This window comes from Euwallacea fornicatus, chromosome 9 (genome assembly GCF_040115645.1).
Source record: "Euwallacea fornicatus isolate EFF26 chromosome 9, ASM4011564v1, whole genome shotgun sequence".
NCBI lineage: Eukaryota > Metazoa > Arthropoda > Insecta > Coleoptera > Curculionidae > Euwallacea > Euwallacea fornicatus.
In genome coordinates, this window is record NC_089549.1 from 4182486 (window position 1) to 4199850 (window position 17365).

The following is a 17365-nucleotide window of genomic DNA, read 5'->3' on the forward strand; positions in this document are numbered from 1 at the left end:
CTAAAATCTAGAGTAAATGATAATGGTTGATATTTCTTATCGTCAGCTTGGCTGGAGATAACCAAATTCCAGTTGTCATCGCCAGACGTGACGAAGTTAAGTTCCAGTTATCTAATATTGCCTATGGTACTCATTAGATTTTTACGAATAGGTATGGGTATAAATTTGAATAGGTTTTGTCCGTTTTCTGATTGCTTTTCTTTGATATAATCTATTTTTGCCATGTCTAGAATGCTAAAACTCTGCTTTTCCATATACAAAACCCTTTGTATATCGGGCGCTTTTTCGCCACTTATTAACATTAATTTATATATGAAATTTTGACATCCATCTTTCGCAGTTTTCAAGTAATCTCATAGCAATATTTATAATAGCACGTTTTCAATTTTTTTAAAGATCGTTTTTGATATGACTTACTTCTTATGATATAGTTTTTCCTACGATCTTCATCAAAAAATAAAACTTTCCTTCATAGAAAACCGAGCAGTTAAATACCAGAAAAATAAAAATATATATTTTCCCTATATTTGAAATGCTTAAAGTTTATTATTTCTTTTAACATAAATTTAATTTATCTATGAAAAACCTCATGGCTCATCTCTTATTTTTCGAATAATACCCGGGTTTTTTCGCCTTTTAAATGAAGTTACATATGTATATTACCTTTTATTTATATTGCTTCTAGGTCACTAGAAAGTCATCACATATTGTAAAATTTTATTCAGAGCACCTTTCTCGTTTATATTTCCGTTACCGTTTAGGGTCTGGAATGAACTTTTAAATTCCTTGTACCAATAATATTATGTTATTTACACTATCTAATCATTCAACATGCAAATAAAATAAATATGCCGTTTTTCTGTGAAAATTGCGTTTCAGGAAGAGACCAGGGAATTTTATGTTTGTTTATTTATGTCCGATAAATGCTGATAATGCGAAATTTTACGTTTTCGGTTACAAACGCATAATAAGCTAAGTAGTATAATCAATTTGTGGCTACAGTACTGTTCAAGTGAGTTGGTGAGTTGTGGAATTCTTGATGTGCTTTCTATCTCTGCATCAGTTGTGGTTTGTATATTAATTGTTTGAAGGGGGAGATATTTTATGCAAAAAGTCCAAATAATATTTTTATTTCACAACGGATGGAATTGTATACAAATTCTCTCCAATTTTCCCACCTAAAATTAACGTTTGGCGAGTTAAGACCGACCAGTAAGTTGAGGATCGGCAAACAGGCCATTTTCCATCCCTGTCTGCGAAATTATAGTGCAAAATTTAATAGCTACTGTAAAACTTTGAAAAATTGTTTTGTTTTTTTCTTCGTGTGTGTCACCGGACTGTAAACTAATTCGTCTCATACCTGCTTATTACATAAATAACTATTAAAAACCAGTGGTAGCTGTTCTATAGTCGTTTATATAAATATATTTTATAAGTATGTGGATTTGACTTTGCTCTTAAGACAATTAAACACAAATAATTTCACGAATAACTGTCTTACAATAATAATTAATACTACAGCTTCTGATGCACAATAAATTCACTACTCCATTTTATTATTCCATTACATCAAAAATAGCGGCAATCGTTATCGTCCTCTAATCTTTCCCTATTCATACACAAGCCCTGAAGTGCCAATTCGAAAATGTTCCCATAGGAAACTGCGACGATAAACATAAAGCCGGCTCGCCAAAAGCCCTTCTAGGAAAAAGCCCTTTTCAATCTTCCAATTTCTCGGAAGGACCGCGACTTGGGGTGAACCCTCCATAGCCCACCCATCGACATCCATGGGAATATGTTAGCTTGGCATTTATCATTAGACATTAATTTTTTTAATTCGACGACAGACGCAAACAACACTTTTCCTCAATACTGCATGCTGTAGAGTACGCCTATAAATGGGTACATTAAGTCGCCTAAACGTTGGCGACCCACATTTGCTTATATCGACACGGTAAGACTATAAAAGTTGAGCGTAGCATGAATGAATGTACCAAAGTATACAATGAACCCACGCACCAAAGAATGGGACCAAAGTAGGTTGTCTCAGGGTGAGAAAAAGTCCGACATGCTAAAAAGAACCCACAATTTACTACTACACATGTGATTTAGGATTCAAAACATAATTAAGTCGTGGTGTTTCCGTTTTGATGAAAGATTAACGTTACGTCAGACGACATTGTTTTTGAATGAATTGAGAAGATACTTGGTTGATTGTAGCATAGTAAGCGGAGTAATTTGAAAAAGAAAAATCCAGTGAACTTAGAGGATTTTTAGTAGAAATTATATATGTAGATGTTTGATTACCACCTTAGTTTGATTATCTATAGGCCATTTCAAATTCGACCCTCACCACTGGGATCTCTGAATCTAACAAAGGTACAAAAAAGTTTAAATAAAGGTAGAATTGCGTAATTTATCGTTTGACAAAATGTCGCTTTAAAAAATTTGAATTTTTCGAGCACTTCCGAACATATCCGAAAAAAAAACTAAAAATTTGAGAATTCATTTTTATTTTTTTTTAAAGCGTTATTAGACAAGCAAGTCCGAGATCACAAGTACATTTTCACTTTTCTCCGCTGCCTGATGACGTTTTCAGGTTTGCCATCCGGCTATTTTTCTGTTGAAAAATTCAATATGGCGCCCATAAAGAAAAATAAAGTCGATGATGGTAGCCGAAAGATGAACAGTCGGATGGCAAATCTGAAAACGCCCTCGTGTAGCTGAAAAAAAGTGGCAATGAATGTGTGTGGTACTTGGGGTTTTGCCAAATGACGTTAAAAAAATAAAATCGAAATATTAAATTTTAAATTTTTTTCCGGCTTTTTTGGGAAGTACTCAAAAAATTAAAAATTTGAAAATGACATTTGGTCAAGCACTCAATTATGCATTTTTGCCCCCTTTTAATTTTCGTATCTTTAGTTTCTGAGATCCCAATGATGAGGGTCGAATTTCAAATATTCTGTATATTGCACAACAAAATTTTTTAATGAAAATCTAAAGGCTCTAATTTTTTAATAGTTCACTGAGTTTTTAGCTTTAAAATTTCACTACAATCTTGTTTAACTGGCAACCATCAAAGCCAGTCCTCGATAAGTAACTGATTATCTTCTTAACCTCTCCTAACTCAACATCATTATATCAAAATATTGGAGCACCCAAAGATTTAATGTCTGAAGGGTGGACGGATCGAGGTATTGACGACTTTATGTGAAAGATAATTTCTATAAAAACGATTAAATGAATATAAATTATCATATTATTCCGAGATCTAGCAGACGAATTTTCTTTTTTTTTTCTGGCTAAAGTTTCCAGGACAGGACTACACATACATATGTTAATTTTATCCTCTTTAGGCTGGTTGAATATAATATTCTTTTAATTGTATTATTCCTTGTTCGGGACATGGTTGAATACCAAACACTTGTGCGAATGCTTTGTTGTAGCAGCAGTGTTCGATCTGGAGCTACATGTGTATCAACTGATTTATTTGGGGATGTTTGGGGGGGATATTACTACCCCATTTCTCAGTGTCGGATATTATCTCAAGACATCCGGGAAATTTGAGAGCTTAGGTGCGGTTGGTAGTGGATCATTCTCTGTCAAGAAAACTGGGTACCTTTTGGTACTCCTTGCGAGAACCCATATGCGGGAGGGGCCAAATAAACACACCTGCAGCCTGTCAAGAGAGCTCATTTTATATACTAAACGTATCACTTCTAATTTAATTAGCAGCTTTAAAAGCGAGAGGTTGAAAAGCACCTCCAGAATATGGCGGAAGCAGAACGTCGGCTAAATGGAACTCATAGACTGTCTCAGAGCTGAAGTTAGAGCTTTAGTCTGACTGGATTGCAACCAAAAAATGGAATCTACTATGTATGGATTCAAATGCGGATTTAAACATATTTGCCAATTTGAAGATAAATTTCTGTTTATTCATGATTCGTCATAGCTTGAATGATTGACTTTGCACTGGTTAAAACGTTTAAAACCGACGCTTTAACCAGAATGGCATACCTGGCATCCAAAGCATTTCTAGAAATATTTGCTTAGAGCTTATGGGACTTAACCATTCCGTTACTCTGTAAATACCAACGGGATAATTTTGTTGTTTGTATTATGTAGGTACATATTCACGTAAATAAGTGTGTTTGTCGATTTACCAACATCCGCTCATCCTGATTGATCTTGAATACAAAGCTTGTTTTTGGGTCATTTTAGATAATTTCCTTAACTGTCTTCTTATCTCTGAAATATTACGTGCTGTGTTAGGGAACATTCCTCAAACTTATTAATTGCACCCAAGAGACACCACACCCAATTGACTGGGTACAATTTGCAAATTCACCCAGGTGGAGTAATTACTATGGACAACAATTAATAATTCTAAACGATGCATTTAATAATGTCCAAGAAACTTGTCTCGGGCACTACAGGAATTCGAAAAATAATAAATTCTCTTGGTCGAACACCTGCTAACATCCAAACTCTGAACGTTTCCTCGTGTAAGCAGCTTAATGCGTTAAAAATCGGTATACCCGCTTTGGTTGACATTAATTCTTGCTCCGACACTTAATTGAAACAGTATACCCTACGATTAACTAAACGGCATACTTATTCCACTCCATAGGCTTAGTTACGATAATTAACTCAAACGAATCCCTTGAGGGATATTAGAGACAAGATTCTTCCTCAATTAGGTGCAAGTAATTGCGAAAAACGTCATTAAGATTCTTAGGATTCAAGTATCCACGCGTTCATCCGCTGGATGCTTGACATACTTTTCATGGTAGTTGCAACATTGTCGGAGGTGATACATTGTTGCCGCCTGATTTATTCGCAGGTTCCTTCCTTTGATAATCGCCTCTTGATATGTAATAATTATCGCTGTTATCGGTTTTTAGTTTTGGTTAACGACATAGAGGAACTGGACACAGCATTGGTTTTTACAGTTTTGTGTCCTCTTTTTTGGCAGGTGAGAGACTAATCTATGACGGCGCATTCGGAATGACGTCACCATAGTCCACGTGTTTGTGTTATGTCAAATGATTGGAAGTCGCGAACTGTTGCGTCTTATTTTATTATTTAACATTTATTTCCAATGCAACAATTGCTGTGAGCAAATGTAGGTATAGAATTATTGACTCAGCTGTTAATGATATTTGACTAGTCAGCAGCTTTATTTGAAGTCACAGAGGAAACTTTGAATTACTAAAGTTTAATTTTTTCGTATGGGATCTGTAGTCAGACAGGCCTAACGACCAACGCACCTCTGTGAAAATAACGTGTCGACTTGTTTTTGCCCGTATTTGACCGATATTTTCATAGATGTCTAATATTCAATAGATATTTATTTCTTCTAGTTGCTAAGGCTTTTGCACCATGTGATAATCGTTTTTGGTGGCATGTATTCACGCAAACAGTGGACGTAATTGATTTTTTTCGAATGTTCAAGATGTCGGCCATTCTTTTAGTGCAACTAAGGATACCATTCAATTCGTTAAGTAAAGCAGACTTTAACTGCTTGTTATACGCTGAGTAAATGTGACGAATTTGATCGCTTCAAATAATAGTAAAATATAGTTTTTTACTCAACTAATCAAATATTTCATTGTTTTCGTGTTATGCCTGGGGGCGCATCAAGAAGTTAATACAAAGAAACTGTGAAAAATGCGCAAATTAACCTAATTGGAAAAAACGGAGGTCCGTACATTGCTACCAAAGGAAGGTACACTGTCCACTTTGTGTAACCTGCATAAAAAAAGATAGCAATCGACACGAAACTGTACACAATCGGCTGCTAAGTGCTCTAATTTCCTGAACTAGGTCTATGCCCATGTCGGAATCCACTATACTAGGCCGACTTTTAAAAATTAAATGTCCTCTGATGATATTACACCGACTGGGTCGTTGGCCTCTCATTAGCAGCGAGTCAGACACGACGCAACGTATGGCACTCGCAGCAGTACTTACGGACGTACTACGTTATATTACTTCATTACTTCATTCATATCGAGCATGGCCTCTTCCGCACGCTTATTTTTTCTACTTTTGCTTTGCTGTGCCTCGGCGACAGGACGTTCGGCGTGGTACTACTTGAGGGCGGCCACTTCCGGATGGCGACAGCGTCACTTGAAGACAGTACCCACCTAACGATTCAATTAGTGGCCCGATACGATAAAAATATTGCATAGTCGTATGGCAATACACGACGTTATTACATTACAACCTAGAAGGTCAAAGACCTAAAGTTTCTGTTGTTTTTGTATTTCCAACAATTTTTTTCAACTAAGTGCCAATTTGATATACTCACATAGGTGTCCAAGATAAAGGGATCCAGTGTGGGAATCTAGCACACCGTCATAGATGCAGACTTGGTTAAATGAGAGCAGCGTTGCGTGTTCAAGGGAGTAGCTTCAAGGCGCCAACAAATGTACAAAATTATTTTTGGTTTGTCCGTTATTTTGTAAAAACCCACATTTTTCGAATTTAATCACTGACTGATTTAACAATTTTCGAATTAATTGATGGAATGTGTGATGCAGAATTGAAACAAGAGCTTTTTAAATTTAAAGATGCAAAAACTTAAAGAAAAACGGAAACCTTCTATAATTAAATGGCAATGCCGAAAGTGCATCAAACTTTGGCCTCTAACACTAAACATGTAAATATAATACGGCATAATTAGCTGCTTACTACAAACGCATAAAGTATTGCTAATAACTGTTTTAAAAGTCCACTTAAAGCAATATAAACGTTTTTCATGTCGTAACAGGGCTTTTTAATTATTTTAATAACATAAGTGTATGGAGAAATGAGTTTTCTACACCGTGTCGTACACGATTTGTCAATCGAAGAAATTACGTGATACAATAATTACACTGTGGAAAGCAGAAAATAAAACCTTTTCTTCCTAGAACATATATGCCTTCTTTCCTTAAATCAAAACTATTCAAAATAGAACTGAAGTTGAATTTTTATTTTCAAGCTTTATATGAACCTCGGCTAACGACCCTTCATGATGCTTCGATTTTACATTAGCTGCATTATGTTAATCGAACTACAGAAAGTACATAGTTTCAAATAAAGTTTGAAGATATAAAATATATGGTCTCATTCGAAACCTTGTTGTGGTCTTTAATATCATTTTTTTTTCTAGTTTGTTTTCTCGTACACATACACAATATGTAATAGTCCAACATGTCAACGTTTTTTTTTATAACTTTCACAAATAATAGAACATTCTTCCCTTACTTGAGGGAACAAAATGTTTTCTAAGAAGTATTCTTTCCTAACATATTTATGAGAAAGTATATATGATACTCATTTCTGTTTTTTTTTTTATAAAACAAACAGAACGTTAAGGAAAATGCTTTTTACTCCCATAAAAATATTTAATAAGTTATACAACTTAATTGGCAACTTACGTATTGGCGAACTAAGCCAAACCACAAACAAATCTAGAGTCAGCTAGGAAATCATCTAATCGAAAACGGGGTACAATAAGGGTTTTATTGCTGAAAATTCTCTGCAATCTGACAGAACGAATATTATTTGCATTATAAATGAGGCTATCGAACAATCGTTGTTTAATGTTTGCTCTTTAATTACTTCTCCTACTGTTAACCACCTGTACAAACCTGCCATTAAGAACGGTAATCAGTCAAAATCTTGACGCACCGTAACAGCGATTAAACATGCGTTACTGTTAGGTTCTTCGCCTTTATTCGTCTATTTAAGGGACGTTGAATATGAAATTTTCTAGATATAAATAAATGAGCTCTAAATATTCTTGCATACAATTAATACAGTTGTATGTAATCCCGAGTTGAAATGAATAAACAAAAATAAGTGAAATTTTCATATGTATTCTGTAGAAAGCTGTGAGTTTGTGTATGAGACCAAGTTTATCGAAATCATAATATTTTTATAGAAAGAATATGTGGATGAACTATGACATGCGTGTTTATTATTAAACGTTGCGTATATAAATCCACTACGTGGTCTTAAGACAATGAGGACATTAAAATTCGGGTTATAGTAGAGACCAAGGGCAATTTACTTTAGAACGATAATTATAAGCGGGTGTATTTAATTGCCCCCAAGTTAATTAATTCGAGTTTTGCAACGTAATGTCCGGCAAATTAAAAGCTCCAATATCCTTAATTAATTTGGGACTTGTTTATTAACATTTATATGGTTTTTTTTCATTTCCGCCTTAACGGAAATACCTGCAATATCGCATTAATACACCCCTAAACGATGCTTTTTTTTGCTACATTAAAGAAATTGGATTTAAAAGTAACGCTTAAGAAATGTTAAGTACTTTTTGGAATTTGACAAAAAAGGGCATCTGCTTCGTAAAGGGAAATCCGGACATTTTTATCTAGACATTTATTATTACTACTTATAGACATTTCGTAAATTTCTTGTCATGCTAATGCCGATAAAATGGACAGTAAAAATGTTCATTTTTAGAATTCTCTGGATAAACTTCAATTTCTCTAATGCTATTTCAGAAATTGTCAATTCCAAAGGTGAAAGCGACTGCGAAGTTAACTCAATCCATCAGTTGTTATAAATATCATATAACAGATATATATATATATATATATATATATAGAAGAAAAGACATGGACGGTATGACTACTGTGTCATAATGATGTAGAATTATGCTGTACATTTCGTAATTAAAATATATATTTCATATTTTATAAGAATAATAACATACACAATGTAATGTATAAAAGTGCGTGAACCCCACCCGTGTTTAAGGTTTTGGAATGGGGTTAATTGTTTTCCCTAATTATCTTCAAATGTTCCATTATTTGGTGTACAAAATACTTCATAAATACTAAGCAATAACGGCTATTTGACTTTTAGTTGGCTACTTTAAGAATTTAGTAAATTTTCTTCAGCTTTCTCTCGAAATTGCGTGAAAGTAATAGAGCAAACATTAAGTCATTTGGATTTTCTAATATCTATATTTCTACCAATTTGAATATTTGAAAATCTATAGTGTTTATTATTCATCATCATAGTGAAAATATAGTTTTCAGATGATTCTTCGTAAATCTCAGGCTGTATCCTTAACGACAATTTTATGAACATGGTAATAAAATGGAATTTTCTTGAACTCTTTGTCAAAACTTAACTAAAATCCTTCATTAATACCTGCACCTGCCCCAGATACTATCAGTTTACTTATACATGTTTCACACGACCCAGTTCACTTACCCCCATCTACGTCTTATGTGTATAATTAACATTTTTAGCCTCCCCAAAGTCACACTGGTCGAAAACGGGGTTTGCCTAGACAGAGTTTAAATCCGAAGAAGACCAGAGGCCATCATCACCTGCTATTTGATGATGACACCTGTTGAGGGCACGTGTAGCGCAGATGCACCTTGCACCCCCTTTTCTTCTCTGATTCTTAACGGGATCGATTTGTCGTTGGACTCCAGCTGTCCAGGCTCATTACCTGCTTTTACTGATATTTTCTGATAACATCGAAATCTGGTTTTGATGAGTCAGGGCGATTAGTTCACGTTAATCCCAAAGAGATGAAGTATTGTTAACTTTATCGAAACCACCACGTCAATGACACACATAGCATTACCTATATATTTCAATACAGACAAAACATCCTACATAGAAACCGACGGTGACACCTCTTTGGCATCATCTGCGAGATGTCCTTTGCTCGCATTCCTTCCCCAAGGAAGCTATAAAATAGCGGTTACGTATTCGTCTGGTGCCCGCAGTGACGTAACGACGCGCCGGGTTATTTTCAGAGCATCGAAACGGACGTCGTCGTTCGGCGTGCAGTGGCCCAATTGCAATTTTACGTCGCGTAAAATCCTTCTTCGCGAATTCTCCAATTTTCTCCAACTAAGTATCGAAAACTTATGTCCAATATCGGAAGCTGATAACCAGGGTTGAAATTTACGTTTTTAGGTCCAAAAATTTTAAAAATTACTCAAATGTCACTATCCTACAAAACATTGTTTATGTTTTGTGACATGAAATCTTCAAAATTCTCTCCGGCTGTCGCTTTCGTATTTTTGAACGGGGTTAAAGCAGACGTTGTGAGAAGAGGCTCTGTGGCAGAGCGACTTGTTTCGCTCTTTACTGTAAATAGAACATGTACCTAGCACTCTATGAAATCTGACTGTTATGAAAATCGGCTTTTTTTGCAATTTTTTTCTGATTGTTCTTTCATAATAACCCAGGTGATACGAGAAAGACGTGCTCAAGTAGACAAAACAGGATGCTTAAAAAACGTGTAACACTAGTGAAGGATTTTTTTTATAAACGCAAATCATTTAGATCCTAAGAGTAACTCAAAAGACGAGAAAGTTCTTGGAAAATAACTAAGTTTATTTACTTGTGGTCTGTTTGCGCATTGGGATTTGACGTTAAAATGTAAACAGTAAACAGCAATGGTTTCTTGTAACGGAATAATTTGAATGAAATTTTGTGTGGAGGAAGCATAGTACTGTACTCGCGTTTAATGAACTTTATTCCTTCAGAAGAATCGTGCCACTCATTTCATTCGTGATGCAAGCTTTTACACGGGGAATGATAGGCTTCATTATAAACTCATCCAATAGTACATTATCTGGCAGTACATTATTGGACGAGATGGAGCAAGGCCATTCGAATCCCTACTTATAATGCGTTCTTTAAACATTCCAAATATTTATTTTTTCCTTGTCCTAATCCTTTACCTTACTTAAAATTTTGGCCTGTTTATCTGTAATGATCCCGCAGCTTTGCCTGCCGCGTTTCACCTATGAATAAGTTTCATTGACCTCATCCATAGCCTAAATAGTATGAATTATCGGTATGTCAATAAACTTTGGGTTTTTTCAACTTACCTGTGAAGCTACATATATTACCCACAGGATACAGGTTGAGTATTATAAATAGGCCTGTGAGTCAGCCTACGCTTCCAGACAGTTTTAACTTTATGCCTCTCGAATAAAAAAATGGTCGAATACAGCTTCGGGACACTTTTTTCAGCTGATACCAATTAACACAAATCTCATAATTTCTACCCACAGGTTTTCCTGTATATTGTGTTACCGTGTACTTATTTATAAATCCCTAACGAATTCCAAAGAAGTGTTCCAAATATTTGACTTGCAAAACAAAACATGAAAGCAAGGATAATACATCTAAAAGTATCGGCGTGGGCGGTTTTAGTGGAGATATTTTCATATTTAATATCCCAAAATAACGAATAGGTAATGATAATTACTACACTATGTTATTTGCATGACAAGAATGTAGGCGCCTCTATTATTTTAGAGCTTGCGTAATTGTAAAAATAGACAAAATGCTCTATATTCGTCAGTTGGAATCACTTGTTATGGTGATTAAGTATTTTTTCCTTCTTAGACAGCAATAATTGTTATGGCTGTAATACATGGTCAGCAGTGCATGACTGGGTACTACTAATTCTCCCACATTTGGCCCTTATCAATTCGACTCGAGCAAATACTCAGTATTTCATATAATGTAAAGGTTATCGTCTGGAGATAAGAGCAGGCGAAGGAAAGGACACTGTGGGGCTGTGTTTACTCAAGACAAGAACTACATTTCCTGCCTCATTTTTCCGGTTACGAGTCCAGGTAATTATCTTTATATTAACATACCTCAGCAAATTGATAATCAGAAATTGGCATGACGTGGGCAAATATGGGAAGTAATGTTTAAGTTATTCAATCGTCCTATGAGCAATGGCTGATAAGTCAGTAGGGCGTTTGGACTCACACCGCAACATTCAGGCTGATTCACGATTTGGATCTAGGCCATTGAGATGTTTAATATACATAATTAATTTTTATTTTTGTCACCGAGACGGGATTTACTGGATCCTGTCCAGTCATACGGGTCAATGATCAGCTGATTCATGGAGTGTGGAACGTTTAGTTTCTCTAATGAAATTAAGTTCAACGTTCAATTCGTAATATCATCAAGGAAACCCGCAAATATTTTTTTGAATGTTCTTTTCCACATCTGTGTTAAAATAATTATAGATTGTAGTAGTATTCGATATATTTCGTGTTCCTTTGATCGGTTTCCTACATTTATTAAAAACGTAAAAACGTTCACCTTTTTCGGTCTTTGCCCATTCCCACTGAAATAACCTCGTTGAGCAGACCCATCGCTTTCAACCTCTTCCTTAAACCCCCTAGTCCTATTCCCCTACTTTCCCATTACCGTCCCATGCAATCGCACGTCGCTACCTTGAACCAACTAACCCTGGGAGAAATCAGATTACTTAGGACTTTTTCTCTTCCTCGTTTCTCACTCGGACATTATTGTTGCAGCTGTCTTAGTCCACCTGCCAGCAGCCATCGGCCAGTAACTTCATAGGGACCGCTTTCACGAACTCGTGCTTGCAGACCATGTTCCCAAATTCACGTTATAGTGGCAAAGGTAGGTTTTTTCACGTGGTCATAAGGGTTTAAATCATTAAAGTGTAGAGGGTCGAAAGTATTACTTAGAAATTGTAATCATAGTAAAAATGTCGATTGGTGGCCAGTGACTGATGTTGTGTAAAGTAGTTCGGATAAGGTGGATAATTGCAGGTAATGAAGTAAGCATACTTATTGAGGAGCACGAGAGTGCAGTAATACATGACTTATTTATTAACGCTGGTAATCAAGCCCTAATTGAAGTGATTTATGATGACGGTAGTAGTTCCTGATACTCGTTTGACATACTGTTAGATGTCAACGATTTACGTTAATTCCTAATTTCTCAATTTCATTTGAATGGCTAATTTTAAGCTATTTATTTCGCATTAACAGTTTGACTATCGCGGACTTCGTTCTAATGTTAACTGCGCATATTTCTTCCATTATGCTCCAGGGTTTGATACGTGACCGAAATCCACATTTTATCGATACTCTGTCCGATATACTTCTGACAAATTCGGTTAACATCTTCAATGGAGGTACCTTGCGAAATGTGATATACCATACGACGTTCGCATAGGCACCACAATCAGCCTGCAAACCGAAGCAAAAAATTACTAATGACACGCATGAAGAACCGCCTCGGGGTTTCAGGAATGGGTACAGTTCGATAATAACCGAACCACAGTTATGTCATAAAACACTAATTTTCCATGTTTTGCTTTTTTCACTAGTTAGTATTGTTGAATGCATTCGAGGTGCTTTTAAAGCCATTACTGCACTGACGCAGATACGCCCAATCAAAACGGTGCATTTTATTATCACGGCGTATCGTATCGTTTTTCCGGTTACAAGGAGGAATTACCTGCAATTATCTAAATTGTATCGATTATCTTGATGCAATTGTGGAGTTTTTATTACTTCTCGCCCAAATGGAACTGCGATGTGTTTGTCGTTACACCAGACCGGACCATGTATTCCGTTAGTTGCGTTATACTCGCCTTTCCCTCTTTATTTTTGCGCTTTCAATTATCCGAAGAAACAAGTACTTAGGGTCCAAGCAAATGATAATTCTCCAATAAAATATTATCAGAGATAATATAATACGAGCAATGAAAATTGTACATGACTTTTTGGGCGTTTGCACGAATGCAAATTAACTTGAATAAGAGCACGAGTGCGTGTAATGGCCGAGTTTCAGTTTAAGTTGCATAAGTTGTTAAAATTGTTTTCGCGCACGATTCCTATTTAAAAAGGGAATTTCATGATTCATGTTCTCGAATACGGTGACAAGACTCAAATATTTTTTGCTATTAAGCATTCCCAGCCCGATCAGGGAAATTATCGCGAATATTTCCCTCCAATCCGCCCATTTGAGAAATCCAATTATCGAAAATTTGCAGTGATGATTGCTAGCAGTAAAATACATGGATGATTGCTCCCTGGTCATCGCTAAATGCTCGGCGGGAATCAATGAAATGAATCAATAAGTGAAAATTGAATTTAGGCAGTAGTTTTTAAAGACTTAGGGACTGTTGGACTTAATGCGAAATATTGCCAGGGAAGTAATCGAAAATACTAGAAGTTGTGTGTGAGCAATACATTTGGGGTTAACTTTCTGTATTCGGGACATATAATATATAATAAAGCCGCGTTTCAATATCAGCAGATAATTTTGCACCCGATCGTGTGTTCTTTAAAAAACTGTATTTGAATATTTCACATTTTGCTGAAAGACCCTCGGTATGCGATATCGGTATATTTCACAAACTATTGAAATTAACTCATGCGGTTTTTAGAAAACACGAATTTATGCAAAAATGTAGTTTCCCAGCCATAATGCTTAAGATCGAAACTCCTCGTTTAATATTTCCATGTAATATTCATTGCGCCAAGGATTCTGTTTAGTCGACTTCGAAAGCAAAAGAAAAGACCCAGGCTTAACACAACTGTGCTTTTATTGGTCAAAGTTGAAGGTTCAGCCTGAGCTTACTCTCAAATTTTCAATTAGTTCAGGTTCTTTTTCAGTGGTCGTCGAGCCATAACTGAAATTTTATGGCAGAGTATGCAATACATGCACTAAAATTCATCGAGAATAATTTCTTCCTTATCCAGTGAAAATCCGATTGAAAACTGCTTCTCGCCACATGCCACGGACTAATCTTGAATCACCTTTCCGACAAATATTTTCTCACAATCTTATTCAATAAGATAATAATCGGAATTTTGCTCTCTCCTATTTTGGACAGGCTAAGTGGTCCATCACGGATCCGTTTTGGTTGTCGAGCAATAAAGTTGTGCTGCAGCTATCGCACCATCGACTGAAAAGTGCTGCAGGAATGTGAACTACATTAAAACTGTATTCCTGCTGTTGAAGACGATGAATCGTCACGGCTATTGCTCGAAAAGTCAAGTGTCTTGGGCTCGAGCTATTTGCAATAAAGCTCAATTTAGCAAGCCTTTGTTGTGTTTATTTACGATTTGGGTAAAAATATTCATACAGTGTAGCTGCTTATACATAGTGGTGCATTCGAAACACACTCTGATTACCATTTTTGCATAAAACAGGAATTACAAAATACTGCGAAGTCATATTCATAAAGACATCGTCGCATTTAGATGCCTATCGACATTCTAAGAAAACGGTATGACCCCAACAACCGTTCCATCATTTTTCTTTAAGTGTGCGTTTTTCGAGTGGCCATTTTGTTACAATAAGATCCCTAGTGCTTTTCATTGAATCGCAATATGATTGACATCAAAAATATCTCATGTCTGTACAGCTTTTTCGAGGAATCCTGCGCTGTATCTATAAGATTTGAACATCCCAGTAACGGTTCACTGAGCTTCTCTAACATCCACTTAAGCGGTATAGAAATTCCGGGGGTTGGTCTAGTTAGAAATTGATTCGAGACCACGGACAAATCTTTGGCTCTCAGTCCTAGACGACGAAAAGTAAATTTTTAAGCTATGAAGCTTTTGATCATCTTTAATATCCGTATCAGGATTAACTTTCCATATTAAATCTTCTCACACATACCTCTAAGTTATCGGCAAACCTGTCCTGAAATCAGACGTAGGCCGTTTAGGCGGCAGCGCATTAAAAGCAAAAAGTTCAGTTCACTTTTAGTGACACTAACTCATGTTTTAGTGACTCTGAAAGGCCTTACGGCGTTAAGTTCAAGGACGTCGTTTAGTTAAGGTGCACCGAAAGGGAGGTCTGCTCATAAGTGGCGACCTTCAATTGACGCAAACCATTGGAGAACGTAAGAGCACTACAAAGGTGACTTTCACACTTTTAATTTTACTCCCAAGCGGTGACATCTTTGTGTCGACGTAAAGAGGGCTTGCAGGAGTTGCCTCCTTGTTCCTAAGGCCGGCGGCGGGTCAGTCAGACGGTCAGCTTGGCCCGTGCTAATTCTGGTGGGAACGGAGCGTTAAGCTCGGTTCCCACGGAACGCACAGGGCGAGATGACCCTAGCAATCTTTCCTCTTCCGCAGTCCTTGAATGAGATGTTACAGATCCAACCAAAAATGATAAATTCCAAAGTTCTGAAGTTAGGTCTGATAATTATGTGATATCATATTGTATGATCGGAAAGTTGAAAGGCGGTTTGACAAACTTATTATTATTGGTTACGTCATTGTCGTTTATATTAGTTCTTAATTAGGAGCACTGTCTATAAAGGTCCTATAGACTTAAAGGAGAAAAAGAGCTCCCATTTTATGATATTAATTGGAGGGGGGAAGTTATCGTCCTTGGCTGAATCTTGCGGGCCGAAGAGCATATGCCCAGGCAATATGCAGAAATAACAAACAATTAACCAGTGATCTCTTACAAAACCGTTCGGTACTTTTTATTTTAAATCCGAGTACGACCGAGGAATGCGGTACATTGTGCTTATCGCAGTCCTTCAGCTGATCGGCATGCTTCCAATAAATTCATGAATGCATCTTCTTATGCAGCGTTGCCAATTCTACCACAACGAAATTCCCCAATACATTCATACTTCATTATGTAAGATTTAGGCTTAACCGCGCTTGCGAATTGTAATTAGCGAATCCTGTTGTGAAATCACGTTATTGCGAAGGAATGCTGTGTGACGCATAAAATAGAATGAAGAGGAAGCGCACGCCATGATAACCAAAATTGGGAATGGCATGCTTTAATCCGTATTCTAGTAAAACTATACCTTATTTGGCCATTCCGAGCTATAAATTAATTGAATAGCTCGTCAATGTGATCTGATTTGGAGTTATCGGCCACGAATGCCGAGCATACTTTTTTCAAAGCGAAAGGAATGCAGGCTGGTAGTTCGCGGTCCACGACCACACGACTATGAAATCGATTATGCTTAGCATCGAGAAATGCTTCAGCATTAAATCAGCCAAATTTAGAGGGAATATAATAATAAAAGTCGCGCCTCGTTGCATAGCTTTGAGGTAAAGGCGCTGAAGAAGAGAGGCCTTCTTGGAAACGGCGGCCAATGCATTAAGGCAGGCTGCAAAGTGGCGTCTTTTTGCTCTCCTGCAAATTCCATACCGTATGTGGCAACCCAGCAGCCGAGTTGCAACTTCTCTTCTTCACCCCGTCAGCTGACCTGATCCGATCAGCTGCAAACCGCATTCCATCGGCCCACGGGCTCTTCTTGTTTTTGTTTTGGCCACTCCACCGTACTACATTGTTCCCATGATTGCCCTATCGATTCTGTCCAGAATTTTTTCTGGGACATATTTCCAGGAAGTATCGGAAGATCCAAATTAAAAAGGGGTCTCCTCGTTTGTAATGGAAAAGAAGGCGAATTTGCTGAATTTACGAGAACTTCCAAACGGGATTTCCAAGAAATTTGCATGCAAAACCTGTAGTCATGATCGTGCTGTATTGAACATCAATAATTCACAAAACGTATCTTGTAATTACTTGACTTGAACCGATA

At 36.6% G+C, this 17365-nt stretch overlaps 1 long non-coding RNA gene across 3 annotated transcripts in view; it reads left to right on the forward strand.

Annotated features, from left to right (window-relative positions):
- The window catches only part of LOC136340993 (uncharacterized), a 51324-nt gene that overhangs the window by 17975 nt on the left and 15984 nt on the right, over positions 1-17365 (forward strand). For all 3 annotated transcript variants that reach the window (XR_010732415.1, XR_010732416.1, XR_010732414.1), the window contains exon 4: positions 12339-12447. This is a non-coding gene — a long non-coding RNA (uncharacterized lncRNA). The remainder of the gene's footprint in view (positions 1-12338; positions 12448-17365) is intronic.